Source organism: Lissotriton vulgaris, chromosome 3_1 (genome assembly GCF_964263255.1).
Source record: "Lissotriton vulgaris chromosome 3_1, aLisVul1.2, whole genome shotgun sequence".
Taxonomy (NCBI): Eukaryota; Metazoa; Chordata; class Amphibia; order Caudata; family Salamandridae; genus Lissotriton; species Lissotriton vulgaris.
In genome coordinates this window covers 1160533828-1160557642 of record NC_141689.1, presented here as the reverse complement: position 1 = coordinate 1160557642, position 23815 = coordinate 1160533828, and positions in this window count along the sequence as shown.

The following is a 23815-nucleotide window of genomic DNA, read 5'->3' as shown; positions in this document are numbered from 1 at the left end:
TTTTAGGGTTCAGGGTCAACAAATAAGATTTAAAAAAATTATTTTTATTATTTTCATTTATTATTTTATTATTATAATTTAATTTAAGTCGTTTTAAGTATATTTTAGTAATTAAAATTTAATATTAATTTAATTTAACACTGTTTTTAATAAAGTCGATATTTTTTACATCTATATTTTTGTTAACGATATTTTGTACTCGATATTTTTGTACTTACCTGTTTGTAGATACAAACTCGATATTTTGACTGTCGATATTTTGTCAAGTCGATATTTTGTCAGTCGATATTATTTCAGTGATCCCCCCCAATTCTAACTGTACTAAACATGAAATGTCCATGGGTCTAGAAAAAAGTATCTGCCTCAAAGGAACAATAATACAAAAACAAACTGAAAAATCTATGTGTATGTGAGCAAAGAAGTGTAAAGCATATTACAGTAGCAATTATATTTAAAGGTCCTGAAGAAGGCAGAGGATAGAAGTGTCCTTATATATTGCCGAAACATGTCGACCTAGCAAAAACTACTCTGGCAGGTATTTGTTAAAACTGCCTTATTTTGCACTGTTTTTAACCTTGGGCATTTGAGTGATAATAATAAACATAATGCTTTGCTCATTTACCCAATTTTAAGTCACTTTTTTTGATACACAACTCACGCACTTCACCCATCATAAATCACTACCAGCTGACATCTAGAGGGCTATCCAGTGACTCATAGTTTGATGTGGGACATCACCATCAGGTCGTTGTGTTCATCATTTATGCTTTATGATGGAAATGCCAAGAGGATGTCGGGATGATGACTAGGGCGGTATCGAGCGGTGACTGATGGGTATCCTTATTCGTAAGACTTCTTTGCTTACATACAGATAGATTTTTTAGGCTTTTTGGTTTATTGTTCCTTTGAGGTAGATCCTTTTTTCTAGAGCCATGTACATTTCATGTGTAGTGCAGTTAGAATTGGGGGCTGTGTCCAGGCTAGGTCTCAAAATATTCCCTAGGACCCTTACCTAACAGTTTGTGTTTCAAGTGCAGACACTAGCCTGTCCCTAACCCTTCCCTTTTCTACATATTAGTAACCCCTAAGGTAGGCCCAAGGTACTTCTGTTGGCAGGGTGCATTGTATGTGAAAGATAGTGCATGCCTGATGTGTGTGGCATGTCCTGATAGTGAATCACAGAAAATGTTGTTTTCACTATTGCAAGGCTACCTGTTCCCATAGGCCAGAATGGGCCGTTTGATTATAACATCTTATAATCCTAACTGATCCTGGGAACAAGGTAGAAATTGTAGTTTAGTAAGCCTGAACTCAGAATGTTAAAATAGCAAAATTAGCTTAATGCAACTCTTCACATCGCAGTCTATCATGGGAAAATAACCCTGTGTTAATGTTGTATTCTCAACACAGTGGTACCATGCGATAGACTCACGATAACGTGTCAAATGACCATGTTAAAATTAGGGTCGGGGAAGGCCAAGCAGAAGAGGAAGAGGAAGACAGGGTTCAGTCCGCAAAAAAACTGGATCGTCACGGAGGTGATAGAACACTACTTCCACTGTGTCAATGGCAACACAAACGGAAACATGGCAGTCCATCGTGAACAACATGAATGCAGTCGGAGTGTCGAGGAAGTCAATGGAGGAGGTCAAGAGGCTCTGGCATGATGTGATAAGCCAAACCAAGCAGAAACCCGATGCCAACAGGAAGGCAACAAGGGCGACAGGAGGTGGGAGTCCTATGTCACAGGAGGAGCTAGAGGAAATGGTGGCCACTGTATTCAGTGTGGAGACTTTGCAAGGAGTTGGGGGCCGGACACAGCTCAATATGACCTGACACAACATCAACAGAGAGATGGGCACAATGGCACACATGCACAGTGATGTGTAGCATACTGCACACTCACAATAACCCTGGATCATGGCCCTGATCCCGTGGAACCCTGAGGCACACATACAAACAACAAGTAGGCCCCAATGCACCATGTGCCCAAAGGGGTCCCACCCCATACATCACGAATCTCACAACCAACACATGCACACATGTGATAACCCAGCAAATATGCTTATTTGTGAGCCACACTGACAATGCAAGTGACACTACATGACGATCAGCATGGCTGCAGTACAATCTTCATGACATTGTGCACGCCATGAGACTGAGGTGGCTGGGTGTGGATCACATCCGAAAAGGAGCAGGTCATATTCTGACACATCCATGTGCACAAACAACACCTGACGTCATCAATACATCTGCAGAAAAGCAATGCACAAGAGTACAAAAAGCGTCCAACTGACCCAAGTCCCCAACAACCTTAACATCTCAGCACCGTAAAAGCACAGAAGTCAAAGTCACACCGCCTGAAAGTAATAAGGGGCAGCAAAATCGCAGCTAAAGGGGCAAAACACCCACAATGCAGCACACACTTAGCAATAACAGCACATCAGGGCCGATTCACAGAGCTAACTTAAGACAAAATCCTAAACTTACTACTTTTGATATTCACAGAAGGCATTTAATAAAGTTAGGATTTTGTCTTAAGTTTGATTAAGACAAACTTAAGACAGACTTAAGACAGACTTAAGACAAACTTAAGACAAATGTAGGACAGACTTAAGACTGACTTAAGACACAATCGTAACTTGTTCAGAGCCCTTCCGACCCGAATCAGAATTGGCCCCTTAAAGTTAGAACTTTTCTCAGCTTAGGAGTAGTAAAGTTAGACTCCTAACTTTAGGACTCCTAAACCGAAAAAAATCCTTACTTTAAGACTTTAGGTATCAACAGAAGGCATTTAGGAGTCCTAAATGTACTACTCCTAAACTGAGAAAAATCCTAACTTTAAGACTTTCGGTATTCACAGAAGGCATTTAGGTGTTCTAATGTAAATGTAAATGTAGTATACTTGTAAAGCGCACAGCTGCCCCAGCAACGGGGCGTCCCGGCGCTGTATAACGCTGAGGAACCCTTCCTGGCTCTCCCTGTAAGATGCCCCTCCTTGGCAACTCCAAGGTGAAGCCAGGCATCCCAGTGTTGTAGGGACCGTTGCGGAGATTAAGCAGGATATTGCCCAGAGTTGCAGCGTGGGACCCATGATTAGAGTAGGCACCGGGGTGAGAGAATTTTCGAGTCCGCGGACATTAACCCAAGACCCTGCCACGTCGGGAATTGAACCCTGGTCCTGGGCCTGATCTCTGCTTCAGGGCCTGCCGCTTTTAACCAGTGAGCCACACTTCTCCACTTCTCCACTCTAATGTTAGGACTCCTAACTTCTGTGAATACGGGGTACAGCAGGATCACAGGAGCGCAGGCAAAACCGCTCACGGCTTCGGCCTCGTGGCGGGGTGTGAGGCTCGACCCTTTCCAGAAAAGAGACTACAGTCTTAAAACTTTGTCCCTTTGGGAAATGATCATACTACACATATAAATGCTTATAACCACAAAATCTTACAACACCACTTACGCACACATTGGCCAATCAATCAAAAATATAAATGTAGGACATGTGTGCAGTCAAATACCCCCAACACGTGTGGGAAGCCAGCGTAGAAGCTGTTCTTGCGCAGTGTGGGGGAAGTGAAGGTGCCGGGGTACCAGGGTGATGATGGCTTCCAAGACAGTTGTGATGAACTTTGATAGATCTGACTGTGAGACTTCTCCTACTCTGTGCCGGTTGTTGGTTGGAAGGCACCAGAGGCCAACAAGTGCAGCACGGCCAGCAGCTTTGTCTGAGGTGGGATGTTGGTTGTCCACTGTGTTGGTACTGTCAGTCTGTGGGCAATGATGTTCAGGATGCGGTGGATAGCTTTAATTTTGAGCCTGTAGATGGCAATGACTTCCTCTGGTGTTAAGTCTGTGAGGCTGGTGCATTTCCTGAAGGTCTGCTGTCTTGGTCTGCGCTGCCTCTGTTGTAGTCAGGGGGGACAGGGGGTACCGGGGGGTGACGGGCCTAGGGGTGGTGGCGGTGGGTGTTGTTGCCCTCTTGGGGCTCCGGGCTGCATGATCAGTAGGTCCATGGCATATGTTCTTCTTTAGGAGTGGCTCTGTGCTGGGCTCCCTTTTCTGGTGCAGGTTGTAGTCCAACTTTACCCCAGGTAAGTGCAGGTGTTAAATTCTTGCTGCTAACGCGCCTTATCGCCTGTTTTGTAATCTTTTCGCTGATCTGGCTGGTCATTTAGAATGTTGCGAAGTGGTGTTGTAGTGGCTTTTTGCAAGGAAACGCCTACTCATTAGTGATAGTTGCCGGTGTCATCTGTGGCGATGTTTTTTGCGCCTGCAATTGCAGGGAAACTGGTGAATCAGATGTTAGCACCAGCTTGTGAATGAGGCGATAAATTTATTGCAACTTTGGCTGCAATAAACTGCCTCTAACTCGGCGATAAGTCCTTAACAATATGCCCCTCAGTATTTTCTTCCCTAACCATCCAGTTTGCCTCTGCTAGGTTTGTGTATTCCATGTCTGATTTGTGAGTGGCAGGGGGCTGGAGAGGGCCTTGACTCCAGCAGTATGATGGGTCAGGCTGGCCTGAATAGTACCTGCATTGAATAGAGAGTAGGGGGCAGAGATTTCCTTTCACTGATCTGAGCCCTCATAGAATAGAGAGTAGGGGTAGGAGATTTCCTTTCAACTATCTGGGCGAGGTCTTCTCTCACACAATGCTGACATCACCTCCTGCCAGGAAGCTACACCCAGGAGGACAGAACTGGTTTTGACCAGGTACGACACACTCTGCCTTCAGGGAACAAATGATTTTGCAGTATAAATATTGGGGCCCAGACCCGAGAACTTTAGATCACTTCTGGGAATCAAGACAAACCTTTGCCAAGGTGAAGAACCAAGGAAGCTGAAGGAGGGGACTGCCCCTGCGATAGTGACTGTTTGGGGTTGGCCTGCAGTGGTTACTTTATAACTGAGGAAAGAAGAAAAGGAACTTTCTGTGTACTTTAATCATCTTATGGAAGACCTTCAAGGGCTTGAAGTTGAGCTTGCCGCCTGTTCTGAAGTCTCAGGGACGCAAAGACTTCACCAGCAGCTCCCCCTGAATTCCCTTGCGTGGAATTCTACCTGAAGTCAGTGGCCTGATGTTGTCTGGGCCCTCTGAGATACTGCGTGTTGCTGGGAGCTGTAAGCGTGACGCAATAAGGAGAAGCATGTCACTGCAGCAGCACTTGTCATCACATCATCGAAGACGAGTGCCATCGCCGCAGCTGTTCGCCGTCGCATTGCAGACGAAGAATGTCGCATCATCGGAGAAGCGTGCCGCAGAAGTCACTGTCGCAACACCGCAGAAGCATGTCGCAGGGGCTATCGCAGCTCCAAAGTTTATCAATTTTGCCGCACGGCCGTTGGGCATGCACGCATCACATTGCATCCAACGTTGTTGCATAGCATCCAAGACGCCATTTTGTCACATTGCGCGCCATTGTGTCGCATTGCGGATCACTGACTGAATATCGAGGAGTAAAATATTGAGCTGACAAAATATCAAGGACAAAATATCGAATACCAAAATATCAAATTCCTATCTACAAACAGGTAAACACAAAAATCTTGATTCCAAAATATCCTTGTAAAAAATATAGTTAGTCAATATATCGAATTTTTAATAAATGTCTTAAAAGCAATTTAAAATTTATGAAATAATAAATATAATTAACTAAAACATACTTAACAATACTTAAATAACCTTAACATTAATAAATGATTAATGTATCAAAAAAAATATAAACATACATTTTTATTTTTGAATACATATATATATATGTTAAAGTACTATAAATAAAAAATATTCAATATTTTTAGCGTAGGATAGCGGGAGGGTAAAATTTACTATTACCACTCCAGTGAGTAAACAGTGGGGAAATCGTTGGATAGCGTAGGGGTAAAAATTACTATTTCCACTCTAGAGAGTGCAACAGTGAGGTGCCTGATGCTGTTTGGGCCCTCTGAGAGACTGCGTGTTGCTGGGAGCAGTAAGCGCAACGCAAAAAGGAGAAGCATGTCACTGCCGCAGCAGTTGCCATCACATCGCCGAAGACGAGTGCCGCCACCGCAGCTGTTCGCCTTCGCATTGCAGATGAAGCGTGTCGCGTCATCGGAAAAGCGTGCCGCAGAGGTCGCAGTCGCATCACCAGAGAAGCATGTCGCAGGGCCTGTTGCAGCTCCAAAGTTTATCAATTTCGCCACACGGCTGTCGGGTATGCTCGCATTACATCCAACGTTGTTGCATCGCATCCAAGACGCCATTTTGTTGCTTCGCGGCGCCATTGTGTCTCATTGCGGATCACTGACAGAATATTGAGGAGTAAAATATCGACCTGACAAAATATCAAGGACAAAATATCTAATAGCAAAATATCAAATTCCTATCTACAAACAGCTAAGTACAAAAATATCCAAAATATTGTTGTAAAAAAATATAGTTAGTCAACATATAGAATTTTTGTAAAATGTCTTAAAAGTAATTAAAAATTAATGAAATAATAAATATAATTAACTAAAACGTACTTAAAAATACTTAAATAACCTTAAAATTATTAAGTGATTAATGTAAGTACAAAACACTAAACATCGATTTTTCTTTTTTAATACATATATAGGTTACATTTTACTATTACCACTCCAGTGAGTGCAACGGTGGGGAAAGCGTTGGATAGCGGGAGGGTAAAAATGACTATTCCCACTTCAGAGAGTGCAACAGTAGGGAAAGTGTTGGATACCATAGGGGTAAAAATTACTATTCCCACTTCAAAGAGTGCAACAGTAGAGAAAGCATTGGAAAGCGTGAGGGAAAAAATTACAATTGGCACTCCAGTGAGTGCAACAGTAGAGAAAGCGTTGGATAGCGTAGGGGGAAAAATTACTATTCCCACTCCAGTGAGTGCAACAGTAGTGAAAGTGTTGGATAATGTTGGGGTAAAAATTGCTATTCCCACTCCAGTCAGTGCAACAGTAGGGAAAGCATTGGATAACGTAGGGGTTAAAATTAATATTCCCACTCTAGTGAGTGCAACAGTAGGGAAAGCATTGGATAGCCTAGGGGTAAAATTACTATTCCCACTCCAGTGAGTGCAACAGTAGGGAAAGTAATGATTTAATCTTTTAGTAAAAACTAAATTAAATATCAATACCAATAAAAAATTAATAAAAATTAATTACCAATTACATAATATGTAAGAATTATTTATCAATTAAAACATATTAATTATTAAAAATGAATTACATAATCATAATTAATTATCAACTAATCAATTTTCAATAACACTTTTTTATCAATAAAGAAATATAGCAATTAATAATTAATTAACAGTATATTAATTATCAATACACAAAAATAATTGTAATAATCAATTAATTACAGTTAAATTACTTCCCACCATATTCCCCAATACACCCACAACCCGCTATGAATAATAAAGTAATACAATTAACAGAATTATCAATTAATTAAATGAATACACTTTCATTTCCAATAAATAAAAATGAATTACCAATTAAAAATTAGTTAATAATAGACTAATTATCAATACCAATAAATAAAAATAAATATTTACTGAATTACAAATAAATTACTTCACTCCCTATTCCCCTATAAACCCACAACCCACTACAGAACTAAAACGCAAAATTCAATTAAAATTAATTTACTATAATTAAATTACTTCCCAACCTATTCCCCTATAAACCCACACCCCGTTACGGAATTAAATTACGCAAAAATTAAATAACATAAAAAGTGTTACTTAAAAAAAAGTTAAACATTCATTACAGAAATTATATACACTATTAACACATATACTAACATACAAAACACTTAAAAAAAATTCGATATTATTAAAAATTCGATATATTTCAATGCCTGTATTATGTACTTCAATATTTTGACAATCGATATTACTTACCTGCATTTCGATATTTGTAACCACTATATTATGTCGATTCGATATTTTGTCCAATCTATATTTTGTCTTCGATATCATGTCCATTCGATATTTGTTTTCCAATTTTATGTCTAGTTACCGTCGCATCTTACCAGATCACAGTAAGAAACAGACGCTTAGCCTCCTCTCACCAAGGAACAGATGCATCGCCTCCCCTGTGCTACAGTAATGAACAGGTGTGCTGCCTCCCCAGAAGCAAAGAACTAATGCATCGCCTTCCCTGTGACCCTTTTGTTTGTACTGCGTATTTCAAGAGACAAAGGTCCTGAGCACATTGACAAGTGTAAGCAAATGTAATATAGGACACAATGGTAACTATATAGTTCTCCTGTCCAGCCGGAACAGGGATTTATTTTGATAGAGGAATAAAGTTGAATACAAAAGCAGAATTTTTTTGGGAAGTAGGGCACACTACTGTACCGTACTTGTGAGGAAGAAAGAGTAGTAGAAAGAGTTCAAGAGTTAGAGTTTACAGGCAAAGAGACAGAGCAACCTGGACACTTTTTATATCAGTGTAGGTAGTGTTCTCCAGCGTAGACTATCCACAATGATACACAATAGTTACATGTATGTCCACTTAAGAAAGTCGATGACGTTTCGATCCATTGCTCAAATAAAAAGGATCATCATCAGGACTAAAACATGAAATTATTTTGCTTGGTTAGAATAGTACGCCTGTTGAAGAAATTAAAACAGGGAGGATACATAAGCATAAAGTTTTTCAGGAAAGTCAGCATTTCCACATTTTAGCATTTTTCAGAAACGCAGTGAGCCCACTGGTGTGTGCCATTAGTGAAGTCACATGAGGGATGAGTTGGAGGAGTGCGATCAATATTGTGAAGGTCGTGCGTGACCATGCTACGCAGTGAGTACAAGCCACGGTGAGACAACATATTGATGCCCGGCGTCTAATTCCTGTTAAGTGACTGGCATCAATTGTGCTTAGCGAGTCGAAGTGAGCGGCTCCGCACAGTTGGTTTCAGGGTTTGGATGGGGTGGAGGTCATGTCATTGTAGGCAGTCGACCTAGATCGGGAAGCCACCTTCAGCCTTAAGGTGCCAGTCAGGAGTCAGCGGGCAAAGCAGCTAGCGACTGAGGGGTGAGTGACTAACACGTGTGAAAGGAGTGCCAAACGGAGTAAGTGCACTGCAATGATGGTACTGTGCTAACCACCGCGGGAGGGTTCAAGCTTACCTCGGTTGCGAGGATACGAGTTGTTAGCGTGGCATACGCTGCTTTGAAGTCATAGTTTGAGGGTGGTATAGCCATTTGCGCTAAAGGGGCAAGAATATAGATTCTAATTACACTGTGGGGGTCGAGAAAATTTTATAGAGTGCTTGTGGCGGCCGAGGTGCCTATATCTTACCAAACAATGGCGCTTGTTTCTATTTGGAAGCTTTGGAGATCGTGTAAGATTACACGTCCTTTCTTGCGGTTTCGAAATTGAAAAGATCTGCTGTGGAAAAAAGGGGTTTGGGTTAAGAGAAGTGGTGGGGAGTAAGGAACGGGAAACCCGAGGGATAGCAGACTTACCGCATTGCTGAACGATGTAAGTCACTGGCGGCGAGGGCGGCTGGATTCTGCCGGAGTGCTCTTACCGCTCTTTGTTCTAGGGGGCCAGGGCGCGGCCATATTAGAGCGTGAGTGTCAGGTGATACTAGGTCACGTGCCCATGAGCCTGGGAGGCAGTACTGCCATAGGCTTCAACTACGGCGGACATCTTGGAATGGTGAAGTGAAGAGATTAAAATGTGTAAATAAAACCGGCGCGAGTGCAGACCATTGTTAAGTGACAGTGAAACAGGGTCGTGACTTAATTAAAAAGCATGATGGTATTAAATATTTAGAGTTCAGAGTGCAATAATGTTGTCTTGAAAGGCTATGGTTATTCAACCTATTATACATTTTAAATTCATGAAGTCCAGTTCATTTTTGAAATACAGGCTACAGTAATGTAGTCCAGTCCTCACTTCTGTTGAGGCCAGTCCGTATAGTGTCAAACTGAATGATGCTTTTTAGTTCTTCACGGTTCATGAGCTGAGCTAGGTTGCCACCTCTAGGTGGTAATTTGACAACCTTTAGTATTGTCCATCGGATGTCATCCTCAGTGTGGTTCTTTTCTGTGAAATGTTCCACCAATGGTGCGTTGGGGGTCCTGCATCTAATCCGACTCCTATGTTGGCAGATGCGGGTCTTTGCTTTTTGTGTAGTTTGTCCCACATACATTTTCGGGCACGGGCACAGTATTGCATAGACAACATTATTGGAATTACAATTAGACAGAGATTTTAGTTCAACATTGACACCATTATGGGTAAAACTACGGGTCTCAATTGTATATCCACATACATTACACCCTCCACATTTGACATGTCCTAGTAATGGGGGAAGATTCCAGTTAGATTCAATAGTGGGTCTTGATGTAGGGGCAGGTAGTGCTGCTCTGACCAAAAGGTCCTTAAGATTCTTGCTTTTGCGGAAGGAAAAGAGGGTTCTCTCTAAGTTAATGGAGCCTGCATTAATTGTGGGCCAATGTTTAAGGATAGACTTCCTGATTTTATTTGATACAGGTGAGAAGGTAGTGACACATGCTATCCTCTCTGATTTGTCATGTACTTTCGGTTTCAGTAGTACCTCTCTCGGGCAATACCATGCTCTTTTGGATGCATTTTTAACTAACCTTTTATGGTAGCCACGATGTTTAAGCTTGTTGGAAAGAATGTAAGCTTCCCTAAAATAATCTGATTTGCACGAACAATTTTGTCTTATCCGTAGAAACTGGGAATATGGCAGAGAGTCTTTCAATGCCCTCGGGTGATTACTGTCATAGCTCAGGAGCGTGTTCCTCTCCGTAGGTTTCCTGAAGAGACGTGTCAGTAATTCACCATCTTTGTGGTAGATTGTCAAGTCCAGGAATGCAATCTGTGATTTGTCATGCGAGAGTGTGAATTTGAGGTCAGCGCAATTGTTATTCAACCAATGCAGAAACAGATCTAGCGTATTAATGTCAAGATTCCATATGAGGAAAATATCATCAATATATCGGCACCATAGCCCAATACCTGAATGAAAAGGGTTAGTATCACTCAAGATTGAGCCGGTTTACAATGCATCCATGAAAAGAATTGCCAGGTTGGGGGCAAAAATTGCCCCATGGTAGTCCCCTCTATCTGTTGATAAAACACATTATCAAAGGTAAAGAAATTCTTAGTTAAGCACAACTCCAAGAGTTGAAGAATGAAGAGAGGGTACCTTGTGTGGGCGTGTACGGGAGTCAAGTTTTCTCTGGATGACAAGTAGAGCCGCTGTCTGTGGAATGTTCGTATACAACAACTCTACATCCAGTGTGCATAGGGTATTGACTAGAGGATCAAAGGGACAGTGTTCTACTAGGTTGACCATGGACATAGTGTCCCTAACATAAAAAAGGTGGTTCCTGGCACAAAGTCCTTTATGAAAAAATCAACAAAGGTGCCTAATGGTTCAAGGACTGATCCGCTTGCAGAAACAATTGGTCTACCTGGGGGATTATCAATGCTTTTGTGCACTTTAGGGAGAGTGTATATGACTGGTAGCCGAGGACACATCCAAGGTACTTTAAGATTAAAGTGTTGAATTTACCATCTACATTGAACTAAGCTATTTCTACCATTTTAAAGTCATATTCTTGATAGTATATTGTGGATTTTTGTCGTTTGGTCTTGTGTTAAGTATAGTAAAGATTGCTTATTTTTCTAAACTGGTGTGGTGTCCATTTGTATCGTTTTCACTATATTGTTCACAAATGCTTTACACACTGCCTCTGAGATAAGCCTGTGTACTCGTGCCAAGCTGTCAAGGGGGTGAGCACGAGTTATTTTTAGGAGTGCATCACCCTTTCCCTGACTAGAATCAAGGGTCCCTATTTGGGACCCTTGCTAAACCATTGCCAACTAGAGACCCCCATTTCTAACACTTATCTAGTAATAATTGATATAATGAAAACTTGGTGCTTTCTGTAACGATTATGTGGTAAACTTTTATTTCAGAGTGACACGTTAATAGTATGTTTTGAAAAATGATAACGTGCAAGTGATGCTATAAAATTTTTTTCTTAGTAGTACTTCATATTGACATGTAGCCTCTAAAGAATAATGATAACTGAACAAACCAAGAGATGTCGAAATGCATTTACTAATATTAACTTGTGATTTACAATAACTAGATAACTGAACTAACCAAGAGATGTCGAAATGCATTTACTAATGAATGAATGAATGAATAGCGTTTTTATACCGCGCAAAACTTAGCCCCAAGGGGCATCAAGGCGCAATACGAACAGACATGGAAAGTCCAGACTCCAGATAACTAGACCAGACGCCATTGGGAGAGCAAGAATCTAATATGCTTGAGAAAAAAGCCAGGTTTTGAGAAGTTTTTTGAAGATTGTCAAGGAGGATTGACTGGTAAGCTCAAGGGGAAGGGAGTTCCACAGTTTGGGAGCCAAGGTGGAAAAGGCTCTACCTCCCCATCTAACCTTAGCAAACCTAGGGACTACCAGCCTATTCTTTGAAGATGAACGAAGCGTTCTAGTGGGGGTGTAGGCACACAGAAGAGATCTAATGCTTTCAGATCCTGAGCCATGGATAGCACCATGGGCCAGACAGAGAATTTTGAAGGAGATCCTAGATGGAATTGGGAGCAAATGAAGGTCCCTTCTGGCCATTGTTGCAGACGTCCTCCTAGGGAGGCTAAGAACCAATCTGGCTGCAACATTTTGCACCATTTGGAGGCGATGGATAGAGCCTTTATTGATGCCACCGTAAAGGGCATTACAATAATCTAGCCTCGATAGTACTAGGCCAGTTATTGCTTGTTTCCGGGCTGCCAAGGACAGGTAAGGGGCAATTTTCTTTAAGATTCTAATGGTGCCACAACAAGTAGACACTGTCCTATTTACCTGGGGGTCGAAGGAAAGGGCGGGATCAATTTGTACTCCAAGGTTCTTAGCAATAGGAGTGGGAGTCGGGCAATCGCCCAGGGATGGAGGCCACCAGTCCTTTGACCAGAGATCTTGGCTCCCTCCGAAGACCATAACTTCGGTTTTTTCACCGTTCAATTTTAGGAAGTTACATGTCATCCAATTGGAGACTGCCTCCATACAAGCTCTAAACTTGGAGGCGATCTCACAAACTGGCTGGGTGATGGATACCAAGATCTGTGTGTCATCAGCATATGACAGCATGTCCAGGCCAAAGGATCTTACTACCTGTGCAAGTGGGGTAACATAGATGTTAAACAGTAAAGGGCTCAATGAAGAGCCCTGGGGAACCCCACATTGCACCTTTTGGGGATCGGAGAGGAAGTTGCCCATTTTTACTCTCTGCTCCCTGTGATGGAGAAAGGAGGAGAGCAGACTGAGGGCAGAACCTCCTAATCCGATATCTTTGAGCCTGGAGATCAGTATTGACGGGGACAGGGTGTCAAAAGCTGCTGTGAGATCTAACAACACAAGCAGTGAAGGATGTCCCTTGTCAACCTCAGATCGAATTTTGTTTGTCACAACAGTGAGGGCAGACTCAGTGCTGTGAGCTGATCGAAAACCGTGCTGGGAGCTATCAAGCATGTTGGCATTTTCAATATAAGTAGACAGATGTTGATTTATGTGAGATTCCATGATCTTGGCTGGGGCCGGGAGTAAGGAAATAGGGCGGTAATTCTTCAAGATCCCTGGGTCTAAGGAAGGTTTTTTAAGCAGAGGCCTAACAATAGCGGTTTTCCAGGAAGAGGGAAAAATACCCTCTTGGATCGCCAAGTTCATAACTTCCAGTAGCGGGGGAAGCACCGACCCTCTGCAAGTTTTTAAGATTTTTAGCGGGCAGGGGTCAAGAGGCAAGCAGGACTTTGTGGCATCAAGTAAAAGATTGAGATCTTCTATAGATAAAGAGGGAAAACATGTAAATAAAGGTTTCAGCAAAACATCAGTCTTTTCATTTCTGTCAGGGATGGAAAGGGAGGATTCTGGTGCCTTAGCGTTAAGCTCTTGGTTTCTAATTTCGAGCACACTATAGATATCCGCAATCTTATCATGGAAAAAACTCGCTAAGCTGTTACAGAGTTCCTGAGTTTCGATGGTAGGGTCAGCCGGTCTAGGTGCCGAAAGAGTGTCGATAATGTTAAAAAGGTCTCTAGGGGATTTTAGGGATGTAGTCAGGTTAGTGAAATAATGCCTTTTTTCGTCCATTATCGCTTTCTTATAATCTCTGAGAAGGGATTTATGCAGGGCTTTCCCCCGTGGATCAGTATGAGCAATCCCGGACCTTTCTTGTTGCCGGCATTTCTGACGCATAGTTTTTAGGCGGTCAGAAAACCAAGGTTGGGAGGGGCTCTTTCGGGCTGAGTAATGTCGTTTGGCCGGGGCAAGAGAGTCCATAGCAGTAGTTAGGGCATTAAAAAGATCAGAGGCAGCCCTATTTGGATCCTCCAGAGAAGGACACCTAAGATTGTTCATAAAAGGTGAAAGAGAATTATCATTTATAGATTTATAGTTCCTTCTAGAAGACCAAACATCAGTCTTAGGTTTGTTGCCTGGATTGGAGTTTACTTTAAGAAAAAAGGGAACTGCCAGATGGTCGGACCAAGAGAGGGGAATAGGAGTGTCAGTCCTAAGTCTGGCATCATTAGAAAAAATGCCGTCAAGCGTATGAGAGGCCAGATGTGTGGGGCCATTGACCAATTGATGCAGTCCACATGCAGCTAGGCCATCTATAAGTCCTAGCGTGTCCTTCGAATCTGTGGCCTCTAGATGGAAGTTAAAATCACCCAGAATGGTAAAATGGGGCCTGTCGACATAGGGTTCAATGAATTTAAGAATTTCGTAGGAAAAAGTCGTTTTAGGGCCTGGGGGTCTATAACAGAGAATTCCAGAAAAAGACTCAGAAGGGAGAAAGGTAATGGAGAAATACATTGCCTCAAAGGTGTCTGATGGTAAAGAGAGAGGCTTAGTACAACAAGTAAAGATGTCTCTAAACAAGATTCCCAGCCCACCACCCCTACACCTTGTCCTATCAAGTCTGGACAGGGAATAGCCCTCAGGAACTGCGTCCACGAGATCTGGGCCAGCGGTTTCAGAGCCCCAGGTTTCAGTGATAAAAACCCAGGGTGGTTTGTTTTGGGAAACAAAGTCGTTAAAGGCAACATTATTTCGCACCAGAGATCTGGCATTTAACAGCAGGCCTGCCTCATTTAGAGAGGAGAGAGCGGGCGGCTGCTTTCCGATAGTGGCAGGATTTTTATGACGAGGATATTAACTTGTGATTTACAATAACTATAGCACAACAGTGATTCAGCTACATTTTATGTAGGCTGCAAATGCTTTTCTTTCCAGTGCAAGGGTAAAATCATATGAAGTAGTCACTTTAAACACTGTGAGAACTTTTCATGAAGTTTCTTTTCTGATTAATAAACAATAGACTCACTTCTTGTTAGGCAACACTTTTGATAGAAATGTAACAATATTATTGAAAACTTAGGAGAAGCACCTGGGAACGAACAGACTGTGAGCAAAGTGAAGTCCCACCTACTTCTGAGGAAGGGATGGAAATGTAATACAAATTGAACTTAATAACTAATGAATTTGCAAAAGTATTACCTAATTCTTCTGAATTTCTTGGAGATGTATTGATCACCCCAATAGCAGTCCACTGTGAATGACCTATGGAAACCATATGGACTGATGAAAAGGAAGGATACGTTGTGGGTGTATACCGTGGAAGTATAATTGCCCCCATGAAGGAGTCGACGGGGCTGGTTATCATTTTCATTTTCCCTGCCTGGCATGCTGACGGACTAACTCTTGATTTCTTTCTATGCCAAATTTTTGAACGGAACTTTCCTAACTGCAAATCTGAAACCTGCAGTTTCAGGCTTGTAAAATTGAGCAGGAAATAAACTTTTTGGCTGTAGGGTTAATTGACTCCTTCTGTGGCGATGCAGTGCCGCAGTTCTGACTTGGCCATATCTATATTGAAGCTGGACTATATCTCTCCGCCTTGCTTTGGTTTGTATAATTCGATAATTAAGTCTCAAATTGTTTTTGTTTTGCTCTCTCTACAGACAAGCATCAAATGATTATTATTGCCTGTACTGTATTGTCAGGCTACTTGTATTAATTTTTTGTTATTAAATATGATTTGGACAGTGATTTTATGATCTGTACATTCAAATTGAGGTTTTAGATTAATGTTTTTATGAGTTATCTTTATTGCTTTTGTCTCATTCTTTAGGCAACTCTTTTGTCCTAAAGTTTTTGTTACAACATCGGAGAAAGATAAAGAAATAGGCTTAAGTTTGGTGATTATTTATTCCAGGTCCTCATAAGGAATTGTTTCACGTACTCCAAGTATTCTAGTCCCTGTTAGCTTAACAAAAGATCTATTGGAGGACCGTGATTTACGGTAATCAAAATGAAGAGAAAAGAGTTAAGTGGTTTTAAGTAGAAAGACATTGAAATGGGCCTAGTATGAGTCAAGTCTGGTTGTGATAAACAGAAAATTATATGAGCTTTCCGCTGCAACTGTAGTGAAGTGAAGTGCGTCTGCAGCTCTTTCTATTGAACAGATTCTAGCAGCTATTAACACACACAAAGAGATAATTAAGCTCAAGGAAATCATTACAACACAATCATGGACGAAGCATACTTGACCTCCTACGGATGATGTTGAGTATCAGAAATTCAAAAATATGTGTGGAGAACTTTCTGTTATACATGATGGTGTCATACTAAGAGGGGCAAGAATAGTTAACCCTGAAAACCAGAGGCAGTAAGTTACTGAACAAGCCCATGAAGGACAGCGTGGCATTGCTGCAACTAAAAGAGCTCTCTGGAAGCAAGAGTGGTTCCCTCATCTTGTTGAACGAGTTGAAAGTGAGCCTAAAGCTTGTAATTTATGCAACTGCCTATCTCCCAGAATTACTCCGCACCCATTAAACATGTCTGATCTACCAAGAAAGGTTGGGAGAGGATTGCAGTTGCGGCTCCTGGAGGGAGTGCTGACGGTTGTGGGACATGGCAGGGGAAGGGCAGGGTGCAGGGTAAAAAACTACGGCATATGGCTGAACAGAGCTAAGTAAATAACTAAATAAATAAAACGAATTACATTGTGCGTGCTGCATCACAAATGGTGATGCAGCGTGCACAATGTAATTTGTTTGATTTATTTCGTTAGTTACTTAACTCTGTTCGGCCGAATGCATAGTTACTACCCCCCACCCTGCCTCTCCTCTCCCCCACCCCACTGCCCCACAGCACTCCCTCCAGGAGCAGCTACTGGAGGATTGCTGTTGATTTCTTCAGACATCTCAACAACAGTAGTTGTCGATGAGTACTCAAGTTTTCCTCTGGTGGAAGATTTATCATCAACCACACGTGACTAAATCATTGAAAGTCTGGATGACATTTTGACATATGGTGTTCCCTCCATTCTCAAATCTTACAACAGCCCATCCTTAAATAGCAGAGAGTTCAAAGACTTTCCTAATCTTTTGACAATCAAACATCAGAAAAGTGCACCTATCAGGCCACAGTCAAATGGCATTGTTGATCAATTTATGAGTACATTGAAAAGGGTGGTTAAATGTGCTGCACTGGAGGGCGTGAGCCTCAAATCCACTCTCTGCCCAGCTCTTCATGCCTTTCGTTCCACTACTCAATTTCATGACAGGAGAAAGTCTTGCCACCTTGCTCTTCAGGAGAGCTCTTGGAACGAGGATACCTCAATGGAGCGCACACTCGTTGATAGACTCTGACATGATATGTGTCAATGAAACACTTCACAAATGCAAAATGAAGGCCTATGCAGACAAGCGCTGATATACTTGAGAAACAGTTTTTGACACATGGTAGTTGCCCAATGTACTGGAAAACTCATAACCAAAAACTTTTCAACTTTAAGCCTTTGCCTCACTCCATGTTCATCAGCTCCGGACCTCAAGAGTGAGGCAAGTCCACCTAAGTGCCCAAGTGAACCAGAGATGGTAGATGAAGACCTCCCTCCTCCATCTTGTACAACTAGATCTGGAAAGATGGTGTGAGCTCCTCGATGAGGAGTTGTAATGATTATATATTCATTTTTAATTTTTTTATTTAACAAAGGGGAAGATGTCTTGTCCTGTGTTTATGTGCATGAAGACTAGTGGTCCTCGGTAGACTCCTCACAAGCAATCTGATGTATGTGGCTGGATTTGGTTTATAAAGTTTGTGACATACAGCCTGGTTCATCAAGCCTAAATCGGCTCGCAAAGGGCCAGATTCTCAGAATCTGGCCCTTTGCAAGTGCGATTTTTGCATTTGGGATTCATGATTTGCATTTGGGACTCTATGATTAATCAGCGTCAGTTGCAGCAGGCAGCGCTTCCTTGGTTCTCTAAATGTTCACCTAATATTTGCCCCACTTTGGAACACTGGTGCATGTGAGGAAGCGCATGTTCGTTAAGTCACTCAGCATCAAATAAGGCACCTCTCATGGCAAGTTTTTCTCTCAACACGCAGGCAGAATGATTTTGTATCAGAATATCGTGGACAAAATCTAGAGGATGAAAATAACGAGAAGGTAAATGCATTGTGGTAGGTATGTCAAACCTTGTGGTAAATAGCGAAAACTTAGAAAAATGCTTTTAAAAGCATTTTTCTAAGTTGCATGTTGCACACACACATGTCCTTTGGACATGTGTGTGCGCAACACCTGTTTCAATTTTCATTTCAGGGGTGCTACAGGGTGTACTTTGGACACCCCTGGCACCCTTAAAATCGCTATCTTATTTGCGATTAGCTAATTGCTAATCGCAAATAAGGAATGCGTAGGAATCGCAATTCTTTTTGCGATTCCTACATGAATCCCGTTTTGCGAGTCTGTAATAGCGATTCCTTATGAATCGCTATTATAGACTCGCAAAACGGGTCTTTGATGAATCAGGCTGTTAGTGCGTTCAGTTAATCATTGCATGCTGAAAAATAAAGATGTGTAAACTAGAGCTCTGTGTGTGGCATGGTCTGTTAAATGCTCCAGGGTTGTGGAGGGCGGTACCCAGACCAAAATGTCATATTGCCATTGAAAAGGCTCCGAGATGGTGAATTTGAGCCTTTGCAATCACAAAATCCCTTCATACATCTTGCCATATATTTAGTGCATCTCATGCAGCCAAGCTTGGAATTTCGAAGCAATATGATTTTATGTACTAAATGTTTTTTTCGTCAGTTAATATGAGCTTGCATTTAAATCAATGAACGTATTACACACATTAAGCTTAAAAATGAAAATCCAATTCCATTAAAAATGAAAATGTTGCCATTAATAAATATACATGTAATTAGCCTTGTTAAGCAAAGTGCTCCTTGAAGATTTCGAAGCCATTACAAGCATGTATTCCATTTTCTTTTTACAAATTAATTACAGATGTGTTGCTCAAAGAAATATCATCCATCAGTTTTGAAAAGCAATCAGTTAAAGTGCGCTCTTTGTTTTAAATTAAAAATGCTGTTTCTGGACTGTTATACATGAACCGTCCAGTGTGACTGCACTCTTGATTGAAGAAAAACGCTTAATTTAAAATGACTATTTGCTAAAGCACTGGACAACGATTAATGACAAGAATATGGTAATAATGGGAAAGGATCTGAGATGACGAATGGGCTTTAATATATTTTCTATGCTCAGGTGACTTCTCCTGTGTGACACTTCAACAGATGCTCTATGATTAATCGGCGTCAGTTGCAACAGGCAGCGCTTCCTTGGTTCTCTAAATGTTCACCTAATATTTGCCCCACTTTGGGACACTGGTACATGTGAGGAAGCGCGCCATTGTTAAGTCACTCAGCATCAAATAAGGCACCTCTCAAAGCAAGTTTTTCTCTCAGCACGCAGGCAGAATGATTTTGTATCAGAATATCGTGGACAAAATCTAGAGGATGAAAATAACGAGAAAGTAATTGCATTGTGGTATGTATAGATTTACTACTATCAACTGTGGTGGTAGCTCCATCTTAAAATATTGCACATATGTTATATCGAGTAACAAACAAGCAGAAGCAGAACAGATTGCTTTCCATCAACACAAATCCAATATAAAAAAATAAGCCTCACAGTCACCATGATTGTACTATTAAACAAAATAATTTTTTTGTTTGGGAAACAATTCCACACATTTTTTCCACATTAATCAAATTCAACACATGTGGTATTGTTAGACCTGGCATCAATGTCGTGGGTTTGCCCTGTATTTTTGTCTCCTGTGTTTTTGCTTGTTGGACTTTGTTTTGGTGGTCTTGATGCTTCGGGCACTTTGCAACTGCTGTTCAGTGCCAAAGTGATAGTGCTCCCTTGGTCAATTGTTTTTATGGATTAGTGATTCCATGACTGGCATATCTGATTTACTAGTCAGTCCCTAGTACAGTGCACTGTTTGTGCCCAGGGCCTGTAAATCGAATGCTGCTAGTGGGCTTGCGTTTTAAGCAACAATATCTCAACCGGATTCAATGAGAGAGGCAAATATACGTGCATGTACAAGACATTACAAGGTAGCGAAAGAAGGGGAGACTCCCGATATCATTTTGGAAAAGTGCACGTAGCATCATATATTGAATTCACACTTTATACAGGACAGTTATAACAGCACTGTTGGCATAAAATGTGGTGGCAACCCAAGGGGGCTTTGTGCACTCGGTGCTAGTGAAACAAAGAGTGACGGCGCGAGTGACAGGTGGGAAAACACAGCGAAGGACGCAAGGTGACAAGGTGAAGAACAATATATACAAAAGCAATGGTTCGTCATCAATGAATAGAGAACAGATAGTAGTTTGTGAACCACAGTTGAAAGTGACTGTGATTTGCGCTGTATGCTGGGTCGACGGCGTTTCGATCCTATCAAGTCAGGATCATCATCAGGACCGGGTTGCCAATTTGTAAAGTGCTGTGTGGGAGAGGAGAGGGAAAAATGAGGGTCGCAGCCGGGGAGAAGGCAAAAGAGGAGCTAGCGCGGTGTGTCCGGGGGCAGAGGTGGACAGGGGGGAGGTGTATTAATGAAACACTGGGAGGCTGAGGGCACGGTGGGGATGAGGCTGAAGGCTAGGCTGGGGAGTGTAGAGCAAGGGGGGGAACAAGGCCAATTGGATTGGAAGGTACCCTGGGGTGGGGTAAACAGGGGGGTTTCTGTTGGATCGAGTTTTGCTGGGTGGGGGGGTGAAGGACAGGAGTCATGAGTACGGGGGACCGTGAGTGATATGATGACCCAAGATAGTGAATTTTACTAGGGGTTGGAGGGTGGTGGAAGGGAAGCGATGTGAAGTTGGAGCTACCGAGGTGTTAGAGGGCTGCGTAGTCTTTTGAAGGGTGCGGGTGAACAAGGCTGGGGGGATGTGACGTGGTAAAGAGATGGCAAAGGATTAAGAAGGGTCGGGATGGGGTGGGTAGGTCACTGGGAGAGGTCAGCGGGGCAGGGCAGAAGAACGGGAAAAGGAGAGGGATGAAGCGGTGTGGCCAGGCGGCTGTCAAAACTTACATGTGGGCAATAAGTAGTACGCTCGGAGGTCAGGTACTATCCAGTATTGATAGCAGAAACTTGATCCCATGTTCCGAGGGAGTGAGAAAAGGTGTGTTGGAACAGGTGGGAGTGGGAGCTGTGGAGGGGGGAGCGAGGCGCATGAGGCGAGCAAACTAATGAATTGTTAGATGGCTCAGAACGAAACTGATGGTGGGCGGAGGAGCTCCGAACTACTGTGTGCCTCCAGCCTGGTCAATGAGGAGTAGGGGGCAGGCTCGGACCACCGTTCCACTGCCTGGGTCCCGGAGTGGGTACCTGAAGCGGGGAAAAAGAAGCAGGGTTGTCAAGGGACCGGTAATGAGGGCTCTGTGAATAAGGAGCAAGGTTAGAGCAGCGTGGTACTCAGCATACCTAAAATGAGAAATACGTATGCCACCGAGTAAATCCAGGGGCCGTCGTGTTGCAGCTGAGTCGGGCTACTTGACTGCAGTCACACCCGGTATTCAAGTGATGTGGCGAGGAGGTTGCGTTGTGTAGTCTCAGGGGGGGCGTGGCCTAGGAGGTGGGGTGGTGCAGTTCAGGAAGGAGGGGCGGGGAAAGTGGTGACCCGCTTCAGAAAGGTGGTAATGAAAGAGGGACTTGGCGTGAGTGCTGGGTGCACTCTGAGCAAGTCTGGAGAGGTTGCGCATGTAATAAAGGACACAAACGGCTGTCAAGTGAAATATGGATTCCTGGATCGAGGTGGCATATTTCAAAACATTTTTGTCAGAATTGTAATTTAAAAAGAAACATTTTATCAGAATTATAATTATAAGCATACAATTCGGATTTAGGTAAAAGTACTTTGTGGCATATAAAGACGTTTTCCAACAATATGACTTTGTGCATATTAAATAAGGGTTCAAAAATACATTATAACAATATGTATTTACGAGGTTCATCGCTAGTAGACAGAAGGCACTTCAGAACGACAGGTGTCAATTTTCAGACCCTGGAAAGTGGATAAGCGGGCCTGTATGAGAGAAACATGTATTTAATGTAAAAAGGGGGGGTGCAGATAGTAGGGTGGGCTGATGGCCAGGGTGTCAAAAGTGGCAGCAGTACGGAGGAAACCTGCCTGACTTGGGTGAATCAGCAATGGCCATCTAACACAGTTGGGGGGCTCATGGCTAGGAGCCAGGAACAATCAAGTGTGATGAGTGGAGGTATCATACTTGTATTGTACTGTTCCATTCATCAAGCGTATTTAACCCCTGATTGACTGAATTGCAGAGTGTGATCCATTTGGATTCCCTGTGGTTCAGTAGGCTCTGTAGATTGCCTCCTCTGATGGGTAGTGATGGTTGTTCAACCACTTGCCACGACATTTCATGTTCAGTGTGGTTCTTTGGAATGTAGTGTGATACTAGTGGTGCGGTCAGAACCTTTCAATGGATTCTGCTCTTATGTTGTATTATCCTTTGCTTGACCATTTGGGTGGTCTGACCAATGTACACCAGGTCGCAAAGGACAGCGGATGGTGTAGATCACATTCTAGGATTTGCAGTTGGTAAAGGTTTTGAGGGGGTAGGTCTTGTTGTTGATCTTGAATTCCTTTGTATTGGTAGTGAGATCACAAACAATACAAGATTGGCACCTGCAGTGTCCGATTATCTGTTCATTCATTGATGACGAACCATTGCTTTTGTATATATTGTTCTTCACCTTGTCACCTTGCGTCCTTCGCTGTGTTTTCCCTCCTGTTACTCGCGCCGTCACTCTTTGTTTCATGAGCACCAAGTGCACAAAGCCCCCTTGGGTTGCCACCGCATTTTATGCCAACAGTGCTGTTACAACTGTCCTGTATAAAGTGTGAATCCAATATATGATGCTACATGCACTTTTCCAAAATTAAATCGGGAATCTCTCCTTTCGCTACCTTGTAATGTCTTGTGTTGCACGTATATTTGCCTCTCTCATTGAATCCGGTTGAGATATTGTTGCTTAAAACTATATATACCCAGATTTCAATCCGGTCTATGGGTTATATATACTCCTGTTGTTCTCTACTAGCTAGTGGGCTTGCAGCACTGATTGATTCACCCACACAAGCAGCATTTCAAATGTAACTCAGACCTGCCACTGCGGTGTGTGTGTGCAGTCTCGTATTGCCATGTCGACCTGGCAAGTGTACCCACTTGCCAGACCCTAACTTTCCCTTTGCTTACATGTTAGTCACCCCTAAGTTAGGCCCAAGGTACCCCTGTGGGCAGGGTGCAGTGTATGTGAAAGGTAGGACCTGCCGTGATGTGTGTTGCATGCCCTGATAGTGAAATAATGCCAATTGCCATTTTCACTATTGCAAGGCTGTCTGTCCCCGT